Source organism: Strongylocentrotus purpuratus, unplaced genomic scaffold, assembly GCF_000002235.5.
Source record: "Strongylocentrotus purpuratus isolate Spur 01 unplaced genomic scaffold, Spur_5.0 spur5_scaffold_15, whole genome shotgun sequence".
NCBI lineage: Eukaryota > Metazoa > Echinodermata > Echinoidea > Camarodonta > Strongylocentrotidae > Strongylocentrotus > Strongylocentrotus purpuratus.
In genome coordinates this window covers 15,856,854-15,874,410 of record NW_022145600.1, presented here as the reverse complement: position 1 = coordinate 15,874,410, position 17,557 = coordinate 15,856,854, and positions in this window count along the sequence as shown.

Here is a 17,557-nt window from a genome sequence, read left to right as displayed (position 1 = left end):
TTTGGTCGAATGAAATTTTGGTCGAATAAAATTTGTGTCGAATAAAATTTGTGTCGAATAAAATTTGTGTCGAATGAAATTTGTGTCGAATGAAATTTTTGTCGAAAAATTTTGTTGACAAATACAATTTTTGACGAACAATGTGTCGAATGAAATTGATGTCGAATAAAATTCTTGTCAAATAAAACTTATCAAATATTTTCTGAAAGTGTCGAATATATACATTTGAGTGAAATTTATTTTTTGAAAGTGTCGCATATATTCATTTGTTTCCCTAAAGGCGTGCCATACGCATCTATACTGTCAAATACCTCATTTTGAAAAGTCGCAATGTTTCGCGCACCCGTTTACATTTGTACGGAAACATCACAGACTGAAAAGCTCAGTGATGCTTTGGCGTGTTTTAGTTGGTAATGCGCATGCACGGCACTCCGATGCAAAAACTTTCCACTTTCTGTCTTTCCTTATGTTATTCTTTGTTTTTCCTTCTATCACCTTCTCTTATGTTATTCTTTATCACTTCCTTCTATCACTTTCTTTTTCTGTGTTTCCTTATGTTATTCTTTGTTTCTTCCTTCTATCACCTTCTCTTAAATGTTATTCTTTGTTTGTTATCATTCTATCACTTCCTCTTTCTGTGTTTCCTTATGTTATTCTTTGTTTCTTCCTTTTATCACCTTCTCTTATGTTATTCTTTGTTTACATCATTTTATCATTTTCTTCAAGGACGACAGCTAGCTCCGCTCCTAAAGTCACGTGACCTAACATCGCGATGTTACAACTGCGAGCGTTCATACTTGCCAAACACGCCAAAACACGCCAAAAGATCACACTTCGTTTTGGAATGTTTCGGGCTTGGCATTTCTGCCGGTAAAGCGTAGTTGCCCTTGGTAATATCGCGGTCAGGCTCCGGTTTGGCATTTTTTGGCGTGTTTGAAAGACAGTGTAAATGCCCCTATCAATATTTTACGTGTCCAACTGATCACTCAAGTGATTTGTTCTCTTCTTATTGTTCTTAATTCAAGTCAGATTTGGGACTACGTACATAGTCAACCACTGGTCTAGGCCTCATAATGAGTCCTATACATTTAGGCCAATATTGTTCTAGGTGTCACTGTTGACCCACCCTGCCCCTTCCCTTTCTTCAGACAATTCAGATGAAATGAATCATCTATTATCTGCCCTACTTTGTATTTTCAATAGCCACAGACACAAGAATAGCCACCTGCAGGTTCCAGCATCCCTACTAATCCCTCCTATTGTTCCTGTCCCATCCCCATTCAAATCCTAATCCCACCTGAGTGATGTCTCTATGGGTGATGTTCTTGACATTGACTATGTGTCTCTCTGTCCATTCTACTTAGTAATAAGTAGACATACCAATTAGTGAGGTACTTAAGTTTATATTGAATTGAAGATTATCATGCAGGTGAATGTGACCTGGCTGGACCTTGGCCATCTTGGATGTTGATGGTTATTTTGCTGTTTAACTGGTAGGTCAATGGTAAATGTGGAAGTCCCCTTTTTTGCAGAATTTGTGGACTTCTTCTTACATTGGAGTCATTCCTCAAACTTCTGTATTCTAATTTCTTTCTTTCTTAATTCGATTTTGTTTGCAATCGACTATTTTTGCCACACACTATTTTGTATATATATATATGTTATACTGTTTGAAAGGTATTAGGCTTTGTTTCAGGAGTGAGTTTAATTTTGAAGTACATGTATCTCTCTGATATTATTCTATGCTGCAGCCTCTTTTGAAGTGGTTAGTTTATTTATCAGCATGTTCAGATTATTTGAAATTTATACAAAACTCATATCGAGAAACGTATAAATCATAAAGCAAAAGGGACATACATACTAAATAACAACATCATAATAGAGAAACGTATAAATCATAAAGCAAAAGGGACATACATACTAAATAACAACATCATAATAGCAGAGATGCCAACCCTCCCGATTTCATCGGGAGGCTCCCGATAATTCACCCCAACTCCCGACCTTACGATCACCATCCTTATCCTCCCGATTTATTATAAAAAATTAAAAAAATGATTTTTTTTTTTTTTTTTTTTTTTTTTTTTTTTTTTTTTTTTTTTTTTTTTTTTTTTGGCGCTTATCAGTATATATATCTGTGAATTGAATGAGAAATATCGTCTGTTAACTTTAGCATGTAGTAAATCCACTATATTAAAAGACAAATTAAGAGTAGCGAAAGATTGTTTCAGCATATGGATCGCCGTAACCAATGCGTGGATATTGACACAGAATCCAAATGGCGGAAAATCAGCTAAAGAAGACCAAGAAATGGTATCAGAAGTATAAGACCGAACACTGTATCATATATATGAAAGGAATTCATCATGCATTTTGTACAATTTGTATGTTATTTTAAAAAAAAGTGGGAATTATTGAACTAAATACACATGTAAAATGCTGCAAAATAAGGCTCAGATTGCACCAGAGAGCATCTAGAACCCCAGAGCTTCCAGGGCCCTAAGGCGGGCCCTGGACCCCGGCCGCATGGGTCGGGCGCTACGCGCTCGAGATGTGCGCTACGCGCACATTATTTGGTGTCCGTTACAAATCCTCCCTATTTATGTTTTCCAAAAGTTGGCATCTCTGTAATAGAGAAACGTATAAATCATAAAGCAAAAGGGACAAACATACTAAATAACAACATCATAATAGAGAAACGTATAAATCATAAAGCAAAAGGGACATACAAGCTAATTAACAACATCATATAAAGAAACGTATAAATCATAAAGCAAAAGGGACAAACAAGCTAATTAACAACATCATATAAAGAAACGTATAAATCATAAAGCAAAAGGGACATACAGACTAAATAACAACATCATACCGGTATAAAGAACTTTCAGAAGCTTCAAAGACAGTATTTTAAGAGGTCAGTTAATATAGCTATCCAATCATCAGTGCAAGCTCACAATAAGTTATATGATTTTTGTACAATACAACAGTCAGTCTAGAGAGGGGGCCTGATTCTTTACTGAGTTTTTCACTTTGAAACAATGTTCATACATGTCTATCGCTATCTACGTTTTGTTGTATGGTGTTACTTTAAACGATGTTCAGACTAGAACAAATGTAGTTTCTCATCTATCTAGCTACATGTATACAATGAAATTTGATAGTCTGAGCACAGGCATATCTGAACATCCTCTCGCTAAACAATTTCTGCAGATGATGTATGAATATTTCTGGTTGTATAAGGGCACGTTCATGCTTGATTTTGACGGCCAGAATCAGGCATCTGTTACGCGTTTAGTTTAAAACACGATTGCGTTCATGCTCACTTTTGTAGAATCACCGAAAAACGGCGATCACGATCGCCGATCGTAAACTCACAAAAAGATGCGTTTACAATTTGTAAACGCGTTTAAATGGGGTCAACGCACTGACCTCTAGTGGGTCTACGTAGCATGCGCACACAGGTTTGCGAATCCAGCTGAAGGCCACCCAAGGAGAATTGCCTGGAGAAGTGAGCATGAACAGTGCACCGTGGAACTGCGATTACGATGAGCGTTTACGATGAGCATAACAAATCGCTCATTCTGCCTTCAAAATCAAGCATGGACGCGCCCTAATTCATTTAATCGCCCGTTATGATTCTGGTGGCCCCCTTCTATTTAGGCAGATATTGTTACCTGATAGGTGCTAACATGTTCTTACCATTGAATCAGTCCATGCTTGGATTTATTATCTGCCTCATTTCTTCTCCCATCTCTGTTGTTTTGCCTACATGTAGCTACAATACAATACGATGAGTTTGTGGAGAAGCGCTGAGAAATGACGAGCGGGAAAGAAGGTGTCACAAATCTTCAAACCAGACTATAAGCCTGATAAAGTTAAATCAGAAACTTATGTCTTGGTCTGTCTAGGAACTGGGGTACCGTAGTCTAGTCGTCTTGATGAATGGCATGTGTCTTGTCACTTCAGGAAATCAATTAGTCTTGCTCCCAAATTGCCCTTTGTTACCTTGTGTCTTTTATATGTGGCTGAATAGGTAATGCATGACAGTTAGATCATAGATGGAATATCCTTTTACTTGTGGGCAAGAAGTGGTACTTTCAGCTTGACTGATAGACACAATCATGACAATAGTCCATCTTCTGCTATTGCAGAAAACGTTAGCCTCGGTCTAACTTCCCTTTTTAACTCAACTTAAAATAGAGCTTAAACCCAGCATTTCTGGCATTTTGAAATGTTAGTAGAATTCAACCAATACAGGTATACATGTTTGTTCATGTTGTTTTTAGTGACAAATTAGAGTCTGTGTTTTAAGACTAGCAGAAAAGAACAATTTCTCATTTGAACCTTATCACGCATCCTAGATTGGCTAGATGAAGAGCAGAATGGCGTCCACAGCCTAGCTTGAGACTACACTGCACAGTGGTCCTTCCATTGTACCAACCTATTAACTTGATTAAAAATGTAGAATACAGGAAGTATAAAGACTCTTGTGCAATGGCCTTTCGAGTCTGATTAAATTGATTGACTGTTTTGAAGCAATTATAGCAGTCACCTTGCCTTGGAACCTAAGCCAATCATTTTAAGTGCCAATTGAAAACTTGTTCATGATATTTGAAGGACATTCAAATTTAGTATTGTATCACTCTGTATTAGCGGTCTGATGTTGCTGACGTATGTGCACAGTGAATGTTTTGCTTGGGATTTTTAATGGAATTAGCGTGTTTTCAGTAAACATACATGACAATAGAATAATTGATGATTGATTATTGTGAGAGCTATTAATTAGATTATTGTTTGATAAACTGGAGTCTCTTTTCACAAAAAGCTAATGAATTTTGATTCTCCAGTGCTTAAGAACAGATATTGCTACAGTGCAGTACTGCATGTTGTGCTGAGTAAATTTTGGACAATAAGGCACATAAAATTGAAATTAAAAAAGCATCATATATGAGGCCATGTAAAGTCTCATATCATACATATTTTGGTGTAGTGTTCTGGGCACAATTAATAGGATATCTCATGGGAGAGAAACAGGACAATAGTTAAAAGGAAAATATTTTCATCTATGCACCTTTCTCATCACATCCCTGCACTTTGATTCCTGGTTGCAATAATTAATAAGGATTTACAAAAAAAGGAATGAAGTCAGAAAATTCTACAACATCAAGCAGTTTACAAAAATATATTAGGTTCATGGGAGTTCTCGAAAAAGTGACAGTTCCTAGCATAACTCTTTCTGACTCTGTGATTCCATAGTTTAAAAAATCTCTCTTGAGTTTAATTTATTCCTTAAAAAATAGCCTACCTGGTAGTTTTGGGGTCCTATAAAGGAACAAAACCATCTCAAAATGGAATATGAATGGGATGAAAAATAATAACAATGATAATATACTGTTATATACCAATTTTGGATATTATTAACCGACTTTAGCTCCGGCAACTGTAATGTTCAGTGCATTCAAGGAATAAATCCTATCAGGTACCCACGTACTACACCTGGGTTGGGTGTGGCGATTGTAGATTAATGTCTTTCCAAAGGATCTAGTGCTGCGGTAGTGCTTCAAACCCTGTACCTTGTGGTTCACCGTCAAGATACTTATCCACTAGACCACAACACCTCTCAATAAAGTGCACCAAGTGCAAACTTGTTCTGATCTCTTTCTTCATGGTTGAAGGGATGAAAAGAAGCAATTTCCCCCTCGCTTCTTTCTCTTACTTTTTGAGGCCTGCATCTGAGGATTGGAGCTGTAAGCTGTGGGTATTTGAATGTGACAGGTAATCTCAGTTTAGTTTGAGTAAAACATGGAATCACATGAAATCTCCTCAGGACATGACTATCAGCCTCCAGCTAACTTAGACAACCATCTCATCTCATCTCTTTTTTCATCTAGCAAAATGAGAAAACCATAATAACTTTATAGATTTTTTTTTTTGTTCTCCTCTTTCATTCATCTGTCATCACTTTCCAAAATGACAAAAAGGTGAATTCATGGCTGGAAAAAAAATGAGTGGATTTATTCCATGGCCTTGAGATGAAACAGAAAATAGCATGACATGAAATTTACCACAAAAAAAGTAAAAAAACCCACTCTTTCATACTGGAAGTTCAGCATCTCAAAGATATCTCTGAAGTATGCCAACTCTTAGTTTAAAAGTTTCTATGATACCTAAGGTACCCTTGAGATGAAAGAGAGAGAAAAACATGACACAAAAATATATTCTCTTTCATACTGGAAGCTTCAACTGTTTAGAGTTAATTAAAAAAGTTTTAAAAATATCTAGGATGCCCCAGAGTGAGGCTCTCTTGGTTGCATGTTTCAGGTCCTTTTAAAAGGGGATCTTAATTACAATAGATTCAGTAATATGTAGATAGAAAATATATGCTGCTTTTGGTTGTTGGATGCGTGCATACCGATACTGAATGCTTTGTGTTAAATTAATATTTGTAATTAACCAATTTTAAAGCAACATTTTCAAATAGGAAAAGGAAGGCCTCCAATGTCCCATGATAGAAAAATCAAGAAACTCGATATGAAAACTACAACTGTTTTCACAGTAAGAATCTTTCGCCGATTGAATAAGAAATCAGGGTGGTGTCATTTGTGATTCACCTTTATGGCAGCATGGAATTTACTTTTTTTTTAATTATGAGATTTCAACAAATAAGTCCTTGTTTTTTTCAAAATAAAAAAAAAGGTTACCAGTTTCAAACTACGCTCTTATGAATTTCTGTTGTAGGACAATTTTTCTCACACCTTTTCTAGAAACTATATTACTATGGAAATGTCATAACAACGTTTTGTTTAAAAAGTGATCTCTTGACAATTTACTCTGAATGGATAGACATGTAGCGTGTTATTGGCCTCGGAGGAAACACATCAAGCTTGTCAGCATTTCGTCAATATGAGGACAGAACTTGTTGTTTTGTGCAATATGTAATAACAAACAGAACTATTCCCCAAGATCCTTGTTGTGAAGAGGAGCAAGAAATGTAGAAATGTTCTATTCAGATTCATTTACACTCCAACCATAAACCACAGATTGTTCTCACTTTCCCTGTAACTACTAGCAAACACAGTGGAAATCGAATTTGAAAGAAAAAAAAATCCACCTCTGGAGTGTGGATTTTTTAAATGCCTGCTGAAGTTTCACTGATTTTAGGAGTGTAAATGCAAACTTTGGTAAGATACTGATTTTTGCTCTTGTATCTCTCCTCGCTTCTCCGATAAAGCATGCAGGGCAGCGACACGTGGCGCATGCACACTACTCATCAATATTCAGTATGAGAAACTTTTATGATTTTTGAAAAATGATGTTTGAGAAGTGTGAATGGGTCTGTTGATGATGTTTGTGTGTTATATGAGTTTGATTGGATCGGATATCTGTAGCACTTCCAATGTAGCAGGTCCCGCTGGATTTACATCTTTGTAGGACTAGGAGGGTCATTCATTTTGAGGTTGCATCACACAGTCATCCAGTTGCAAATTTGCCATGATGCTGAATGAGATGATGTCAAACTTCTGGTAAACTATTCCCAAAGCTCATGAATAAGCCCATTTACAAAGTAAAAAAAAACAGTTTGAACAACCATTGATTCTTTTTTACTGCCATTAACACTAATGGAGAAACCCATAAGGAACAGTCAGTGTTAGGTAATTTTTTTTTTTTTTTTTTTTTTTTGGGGGGGGGGGGGCGGTTGAGCGCATGTGTTTCTTGTCGCTGCGCTGCACGTGTTAGCATGGCAGTGTGGAGAGTCACATGCTCAATCTCTTCCGGTAGGGTACGCTGTAGACAGGCTTTTGTTCACCTTGGCACGCTCTGGACCGCTTTAGGAGGTGGTCCGCTGTGGTGGTTCAGGTGCCTCCAATGGCAAGTTCAAGTCCACTCCAAAAATAACTTACTTTCAATAAAAGCAAAAGAATCATATAAACCAATCAAAAAAAGTTTGAGCAAAATCGGATAACTAATAAGAAAACTAGGAATTTTTGAGCCCTTAAACACAACCAAATAGTGAGCTATTCAGTAGTTTATCCAATCCCAATAATTTTCTAGACAGTTTTCTTTCTCAATGCAATTTCATGACTAGCACTCAACTTGATTACTAACACCTTATTGTCTCTCAGCAGATGTAGACCTTGATCAGTGGGGCCTATGCGCTGCCCTCATAACAACTATACTTCTCTGGATGCAGGGAAATACTGGTTTATAATCATTATCTGACTATACAATTTGTACAATATGACAGCCGTATCAATAAATGCATGAAAACAAGTGAGAAATGAGACAAGAGACCTTGTAGTCACAGATGGACTAATTCATATGTGGATGTAGAACATGAATTAGTAATGTCATTTTGTCACCCAGGCACAAAGAGTTATCGCAGAAATGAAATTGGTACATAATTACTGATTTTTTTTTTTCTGTGGTCAAATGGACATAGAAAATAATCAAAGTGCTGTTATAACTTGTTTACCAGGAGGGCAAGTCTAAGATATAGGTGTCATAATCCAACATAGAGTTGATATACATTTGTAGATTAGTGTTTTTCAACCGGACTGCCGCAAACATCTTTAGGGGTACAGCAAAAGAAATTTAGCTATATCAAAAATAGATTTGGAATAACATCCATTTTTGTAAACAACAAATATTAGAAACGTGTCATTTCAATAGCATTATGAATATAAGAAAATATGTTTCAGAAAATGTCATAGATGTTCATTTTTTAAGTTATTGATGACTAGAATAGAGTTTTTTTCTTACAGGGGTTGTATAAAACATATTTGCACTAATTACATTTAGGTTGCATGTATGATTGAAAATTTTCTTGAAGAAAAATAGAATTTTTATTTTTTCGTACAGAGCAAATGGGAAGGGAGCTTGCAAGATATGTCACAGAGTTGCCAGTTTGTGTTTTATTGATCACAACTTCTAAAATTCATAGTTTTCATATTCTTATTCTGAACTTGTTCAATCTTTCACTGACCTGTACATCTCATATTTATGCTTCTATTAAAACCAACTTTGAGAAATCAAACTAAACAGATGTAGGTTATGCCGTTATGGTGTAAAAGACCACCTACTAATCATTGAACCTTGATAAGATGAGAGACCTACAGCAGTCTCCTTGGTTGGACTGATGCCTCTGAAGATGTGAAACATGAATAAATAATAGCATTTATCCCCCAGACACTGGGGATACCCTGCTCCAAGCCAAATTACACTATTAGATGACTTACGAGTTAACACCTCAACCATGCCCTCTAAACTCCTGTCATGCTTAATTATCTCTTCATTGGATATTGAAAGTACTTTTCATCTCGCCTTGTAATATCATTTTCTCAGAAATTCAGCGGTATTTTACTAATATGTGATACAGGTAAACGAGCAGTTCAGCTAACTTCATGAAGATGTCAAGATCTGATAGTGCTTTAAGTTGTCAGTATCAAAAAAATAAGTGCTTTTTCTACATCTGGAACAAAGCGCTTTTTTCTACATCTCGAACAACAAAGGTTTTTTCTTCATATATCTTGTATTTTTGGAGTCTGAGTGGAAGCATATGAATAAGATCTTTGGTCCATTAGTATTGTGTACCAGCTATTTTGATACATCAAATAAAAACATAACAAAACTGTCTGGACATGGACATGCACCATTATCTAATCTATAAATCTCAACATTTATAACCAAGTGAAGTTATATCCAAGAAAAAGGGAGAGTGCTTTTGTGGGAAATCATTCAAACATGAGCACTTATCATAAAGGTTCATTTCTGCTGGAGCCTTTGCCAAGAAGTTGAGGAAGGAAAGTCCCCTTATGAGCCTCGATCAATGAGAAATTGTACCCATTTCCAGACTGCTTCCGACTACTACAAAATACATTGAACCTCTTCCTCTCTTCGGTCCAAGCTTTTAGTTCTCCATGTTTGACCCTCATTTTCTTGGTCCTTCACCCCCCTGTGAAGTTCAGCTGACCCAACGATGACCTGCGGGCAAGATGTTGTGCTTGAACTTCATTCTAGTCTCTTCATTCAGTCTCTTCGTTCAGTCTCAAGTCTCAACTAGGAACAAATGCTTATTAAGTTCAGTAACTAAAAACGCAAAAGCTTCCAAGTCTGGCATAACTGCAAGCAAACTCTTACTTTGTTTCTGGGAACTTGAGCTAGATTGAGTAGAGCCATTGGAACGAAATCTGTATGATTTTGAAGGGTCACCTAAATCCTGTTTGTGCTTGGTTTGTTTGTGCTTATAAATGCCTAATGTAAACAAAAGCATCACTATTTGATTATTGACGTTTATTTGGTTTGTATGATAGGAATACTTGATTGAAGGGAAGATCATTTCAATATTGTTGAAGTTTATTTTAAAGATGTGTGAATGAAGAATCCTCCTGAATTACTAGACTAATCAGTTTAGGTGAACTTTGTTCTGTCATTCAAGCTTTGTAGCATTTCTGTTGCAAGAAGCTTATTAAAATCAGCAAATCTTTAGGGAACTTGGCTATTTGACCATTGGCCATGACCAACTTATCATCTCCTGTATGCCCACGGCGGCATCTTCCTTCTGAGAAGAAATTAATAGCAACTCTAGAAGCAATATTAGAAGTAAAATTTGTAGGGGAAAAGAGAAATCTTATTTTTGAGGGCTCGTTATAGGAAAAAAAAATGAATTTGGGTTTCATCTTTACAAATTTTGTACACATTTCTGTTCTTTTGCCACATCCAAGGGAACTTTTTCATGCAATTTTGACAACACTTTTACCCCCTTTTTTGTCAAGTGGAAATTTCTTCCACATTCTTGAATGAGTTGTTTTGCTTTGGCTACTTCACACCAACATAATACATGACTTAAGCTCATTCACACTGTGAGCAAAAATCATTGATTTTTATCACATTCCGTTGTTTCGTTGTAAGTTGCTAAGCAGCTACTGGCACACACAAGAACTCTGGAGTGTGGTAACGCCAGCAGAAATTTCACTGATTTTGTAGTGGGTTTTTCCCAGTAGTGTAAATGGCAGTCAAAATTTTGAAAATATTTTTTTTTAAGGGGGGGGGGGGGGGGAGGGGAGGGGGGTTCGGTAAATGGGCCTTATGATATGTTCTGTTAGGTGTACTGTTCATAATTGGTCCTGGAATGTGCCATGTTGAAAATCCAATCAACTGCTTTTTTGTGTTTTGGTTATCTCCTCCTTCCCCATCTTGGAAGTCAGGCGTACTCTGATGTCCTGTCCTGACGGTAATTGATCATCCTATAACTGTCTATTGGGCAATCCATTCCACACCAAAGGGACTAGGTATGAAGGAAATTGTTAATTATGGTAGCACTGGACAATTGCTTTCTGGAAGAAGTTATGGTAAGGATACCATTGGGATCACGAGTGGGTAGGTCTGTCAGATATCATGTCTGCCAAACTTGACCTGCATTCAGACTTGAGACTTCCAAAATTCATCCTATGGCTATACCTGTACAAAATTTGAAATTTGTGTAGATATAATAAGAATCAAAAGGCATGTTTGAGCATCGTTAAAATGAAAACTTGATATATAACGACATACAATGATGAATGAAGTCACACAAAATGCTATCACATGGATTTCAAGATGTCTTTAGTACTACTCCTCTACTCTATTCATGCAAGGCAAGAGGCTTTATGATGGGCTGCTGGTGTATGTTTTTTCTTTGGTCTAAAAAGTCTTTGGAAATAACAAATTACCAGCCTACATGTGGGGGCCCTTGTCAATATTTTTTCCAGTCAGATTATCTGCTGTTTCCTATAGGATGTTCGCCAAAACAATCATGTTTTGTTCTTCTTGAACTTCTCCGCTGAACTTGCCCCTAACTGAGCAGGTTCAAAATCAAATTACCTTACTTGCCACCGAGTTCCACCGACTTGAACATAATCTCTCGGTGTTGATGTGCGATTCATGAGCTTATGATAAAGAATAAGATTGAATGTATTGACTGTGGGAACATTATTACTTATCCTGTGATAAAAAGTTTAGAATAACCCTTCCGACTAGTCAGAGAATAGTGATTGCTCATGAAGCACAAAAAAAATGAAATACAAAAATATCCCACTGCAATATTTCAGAATAGTTTGCAACAAAAGATTGTCTTGGTTTATGCAGGGACGTTATCCTTGTCCTCCCTTCTTTTTTGTATTAAAGTTCAGTGGTTCTAATAGCAATGCAGAGTATCCCAGAAAATTGGGCAAATGTTCCAACATTTGTTTTACAAAAGTATGCATGTAATATATATCTACCATAATGAGAGCAATTTTTAGCACTCATCAGTTCATGGAAAAGAAGGACTGCATGTCATCTCTGTAGGCCTGTTTTCATTAGCTCGAGATTGCTAAATAAGAGTTGGGATATTATCCCGAAGCTCAAAATTGCGTATTCACCAGACCAATACGCTCATCACATACTAGCTCAGACAGGCGCAAATTAGCCCGCTTTTTCCTAAATAGCGCGATTTGGAAACGACCAATATTTCTTGGGATATTTTCTAGATCAAATATCCCCCTAATTGTAACTGCGGGCTGATGAAGACGCAAATTAATTGGTTAATTTGTGATCGGGATAGTTAAAATAGCAGGTTATTTTGCAAGCTAGAGCTGATGAAGACAGGCCTTGTGTGTAGCTTTGTGATGTCTTACCATTTTAAGTAGCTTGGGTTTACTTAACACCTCCAGCTTTATCCTCCTCCAGCTTATTCGGCCTTGTCAGGTTGTGATGTGAAAAATTCAGGAGGACAGTGACTCCTCCTCATCCCATCGCCTCCTCCTCCTTGGGTTGCCATCCTCAATGTGCCGTTCACATATACACCTCTTTCTCATTTCCCCGCTCAATTCTGCCTTTCCATACTATAGTCATCTATTAACCTTTATTCTCAATTTTGATTAGTGGATTTTCATTGACAATTTGATGTCCTCTCAAAAGAGTTGTGTGGATAATTTCAGAAAGATGACACCTGCCATCTGATATAGTGAGTAATCATGTGGGGGAAAGGGATTTTATGTTGGTCCGCGTTTCTTTGATAATAATGTTATCATCCCTACTCCCCGAAGGCACTAGGAAAATGCAGGGAACTGTGAATATGTTTGTGTTCTATCCATCACATCAAAGTATTTGAAGGAATTAGTCTGTTGCATCATGCTCTATGTGAAAGTGCCCCTGCTCATTTCGTTCAGGGAGCACTTGCTCGTTAGAAATTGATTGCCTATGGTTCATAATGCATGCTCTACAAATTACCCGTACTCAAAATGGGCTGACTCCGTTACCGAATCCCACTTTAGTTCTTCCATGCAATTAGGAGAAGATGCCCCTTTATTGTTGTCATTAGTGATGTCCTCATCATCAAAATTATCTGGAACAATTGTCATATGAATGCTAAATTCAATATTATTTTCATTATCCTCATTCTACATACCGGTACTTGATCTACTATATCATTATTTTTTAACACAAATATGTTACTTGAATATTCCTTTACCTTAGGATTCTGTAGACTCCTGGATATGATATTTTGTGAGATTTTTACCCCAAACTCGAAAGTTAAAACTGGTGCAGGCCGTTGCTCAGGCCACAACAAAGCATGCATTTGGAGACCTTGTGAATATCAAATTTATGAAAAAGAAATATATTATTTTTTCATCGCACTAAGAAATTACATTTGATTGAAATCAATGATTGTTTATATTTTCCTGATTCTAGCTTCAAAGGTCATCTAAAAGAAGCCTGATAACATCATGGCCATGACTGTGAAAGAATATTTTTTACTTTTCCCAACTTTTCACCAAGATGACATATTACGCGAAATTATGCTGAGCTATCTTGTGTGTAGATTTGTTATCCATGGTAGACATTCCATGGTAGAGACAGATTTGATTTAAGGACCTCAGCATTATATCTTACTAATCCAGGAAGTAGTTGTAATATAGGAATAAGGAAATCGGGGTAATAGAGGAAGTAGAAACTGACTGCAGACAATGCTCTGATTCAGAATGCTATCCTTGGTGCAAGAACGATTCGGTTCATACTACCTTTAATTCATTATCTTAATACAAGGACAGACTTAGGGAGAGGACTGCCATTGTTACATGAAGGTTAGATGTAATGAAATGGTTATCTTCATGGAAAATAGACAAAAATGTTCAGCACAAATTAATTATTTTTTGATTGATTTTTTAATGAGTGGTGCTATATCATTATATGACTCTATAAGCATCCCATCAGTAATCGTCATCACCACTATCAATTTGATATCAACATCTTACAGTTATTCATGCATATCTAAATATTGATACTATACATGAATATTCTAAGCTTGTTTTAATGACAAAGCCATGTCCAAGAACACTTCAAACAACCATTCCACGATTTAAACCAACACATATTCAAAATCCATGCAAAAACTGAATATGATGTTGTGTTTGAAAGAAACAATATATCAATTCATCTACATAATATAAACTGCATTTTTCTCACATTCTGGTGTTTCGTTGGAGGTTGCTAAGCTAGTACCTGCAAACACAACAAAATTCAAAAATTGAAAAATCCACCTCTAGATTGTGGTTTTTATAAACGCCAGCAGAAATGTCATCGATTTGTGTTGTGTAAATGCCCGCTCTCGACACATCGGTGAATGATTCTGGTTTTTGGTCACATGACCCTCCTTACTTCTTTGTGATGGTATGCAGAGCAGCAACTAGTCGTGTTCATGTTTTTTATCATTTTTTTTTTATTGGTGTTGCCTGGCAACTTACAATGAAACTCTGAAGTGTGAGATAAAAACACCCAAACATGGTTTTTTGCTTGAAGTGTAAATGACCTTTCTACTTGCACTATGTGAGAGGTCAGATGACTGTGGATGAGAGGTCATAAAGTCATCATAACCTCTGTGGAGCAACTTGTAAAGTACAGGTTAGTCTCTAGTGTATTACCCAGACCATAGTCCAAATGGAGAGGACTTGTGTCCAGACCAAGCTAAACGTATAGTAAGTCCGATTGATTTGGGGTATCTTTAGGTTCCTTTTAATTTTCCCCAAGTATTAAAACTCTTCATTAGCCCAAGTTAGGGATAGAACCAAAGATAACTTTTTTTTAAATGGGGTCTTACTGTCTGTAGTGCATTCTGAGGGTATTTTTTGTCCAGATCAAACTTTTTAGAATGTATGCATGAGCTCTATCACAATTTTTAAAAATGTTGTGGGTCAGGACTTACATCTTGGGTGACCATGTGGTCCGCGCACCTATTAGTCTCAAGCCCCAATGTACATGTAGTTGACATTCTGGAAGAGGTTGACCACATCATCAAGTTGTTTGACTAGATGTTTGGCCATGAATACAAACTGTCCTTCAGTAGATGTTCTTTACATACATGTAAGCAAACCTTGCCCAAACTCCTTGTGTTATGAATTCATGAAATTTGATAACTTGTTATCAATCCTCTTCCCCTCCCACCCTCATTAAAATATATATATAGAAAGAGACTGAGACTTGCTTCTGCAAACATTTAAAATTCATTACACTTAACTCAGATAAACACATTTCCTTTGCCATATTTCTGAGGTTGTATTTAGATATTTCACTTTTTTTAGAAAAATTGTAAAGAAAGAATCCTGATAAATCTTTTTTTTTAATCCAAAAGGTCTGAGCCTGGGACTGAAGACTAGATGGCTAAAAGATACACAGTAGTAAATGTACATTCCAAGCAGTCTTGCATCCTTGATGGACATTCCTATACCTTTTGATTGATGGGTGGAAAATAAAAGACAGCTTGTTACTGATGCTAGGACATGGCATTCTTTATGTTGAGATAACTGTCTTACCTGAGGGATTAGTTCATCAAATCTAGACCAGCCATTACTTGTTGCAGAGAGCAGAGTTAGCTCTTGAACCCCCCCCCCCCAAGACCTTTAAAAACTCAGATAAAATTTATAGGCATAAAATTACGAGTAAGAAATGAAAGATGTACGAATCAATGTGAGTTCAAGTCAAGATAGAAATTCCAACTCCCATAAACAAATAAAAAGTTATGATTTTTTTGAGTTGCCATCAATCAAACATTAAGTGCAACTCTGTGATGTATCTTTTTTCTGTACTACCCGGTAATAAAATTTAGGAAAGAAAAATGTTCAGTCACACATGCCCCTACATGTAAATATAATTATTGCAAATATGTTTATACACAATTAATCCCTGTATGAAACAAATCTATTCCGTCATCAATAATTTCTGTACAGAAGGTATTGGAGAGCAGCTCGCAAGATACATGTATGTCACAGTGTTGCCAATTCGTGTTTCACTTAACTTTATATAAGAATGTACTTCCCCCTTAAAACACAATTGTCAACTCTCATTTACAATGTACCTTATAAGCACCTCTCCTATCTGGGCCCTGCTGCAAAAAAAAATTACAATTGATGGTAACTTTGCCATCAATATTATCTACCATGGGCTTCATCACTCAACAGCCAAAAAAATCAGGGTTTTCATGGAAGTACCCATGAATGACAAAGTTACCATCAAAGGTAGGTTTTATTATGGTTTTATGCGATGGGGCCCGGTCTTTACTAATTTTTCTTCTTCTAAATCCTATTTTTCTCAGAATGAAATATTTCATCATGGCTGTGCTCTTTATGTTTTTTACACCCTTATGAAATATTTATTACTCGATCAACATTAAACAACCAAGAAAATTTATCAAAATGCAATAGGAGAGGTTGCCAATTTGTGTTTGATCGATCACAACTTTAACCAATATTTTCTGCACGAGATGTGAGATAAAGGGCACAATATGTTATTTTTTGTCGTCATACTGTGCCTCTTTCTTTCTCTACAAAAGTGATAACATACATGAAATATTTTGTAGTCAACAAGTATAAATCAATTTGTATGGAACAAAGGGATCAGCATGCTTATCCATGCATGTTATAAGTGACATTGGACTTGAGATAGACCTATTGTATGACATTTCTATTATTTGTTCGTAGGCCCTATTTTTTTTCGGGGGGGGGGGGGGCGGCGGGCTGCAGTGAGACTAGCATCAGACAATGTATGTTATTGAATGTATTTAGAATGTTGGGGTTGTTTATTAGGACAGACTGTCAGAGGATCAGCCAGCATTGTTTGGTTACGACATACCTGGTTTGATTCGCAGGATAGTGTCACCAGGCATCCTGTGATATATGAATTGGAGGGAGGTTACTCCTCTCCTCATCATCTAATATGTTCAGGTTTCATCAAATCGTTAATGCTATGGCATATGAAGACTAGTTATTAATAATTTAAAAGGGGGCTGTAAATGTAGGTATTTCATCATGCATATAGATGACGATGGCATGGTTGTGTTATAACTTATAAGCATGATATTCTCTCTTCAGCCTTGTTCAGGAGTTATATTTATATAGTCTTGTCATTTTGAACGAGGTGTGTTTTATGTATTTCATCTGCTGTTGAAGATCCCCTATCATTAATAGGAAAAAGAAAAAACACCTTCATATCTTTAAAAAATTATTCAAAAAATCTTTGTAAACACACATTTGACATATTTGATTGT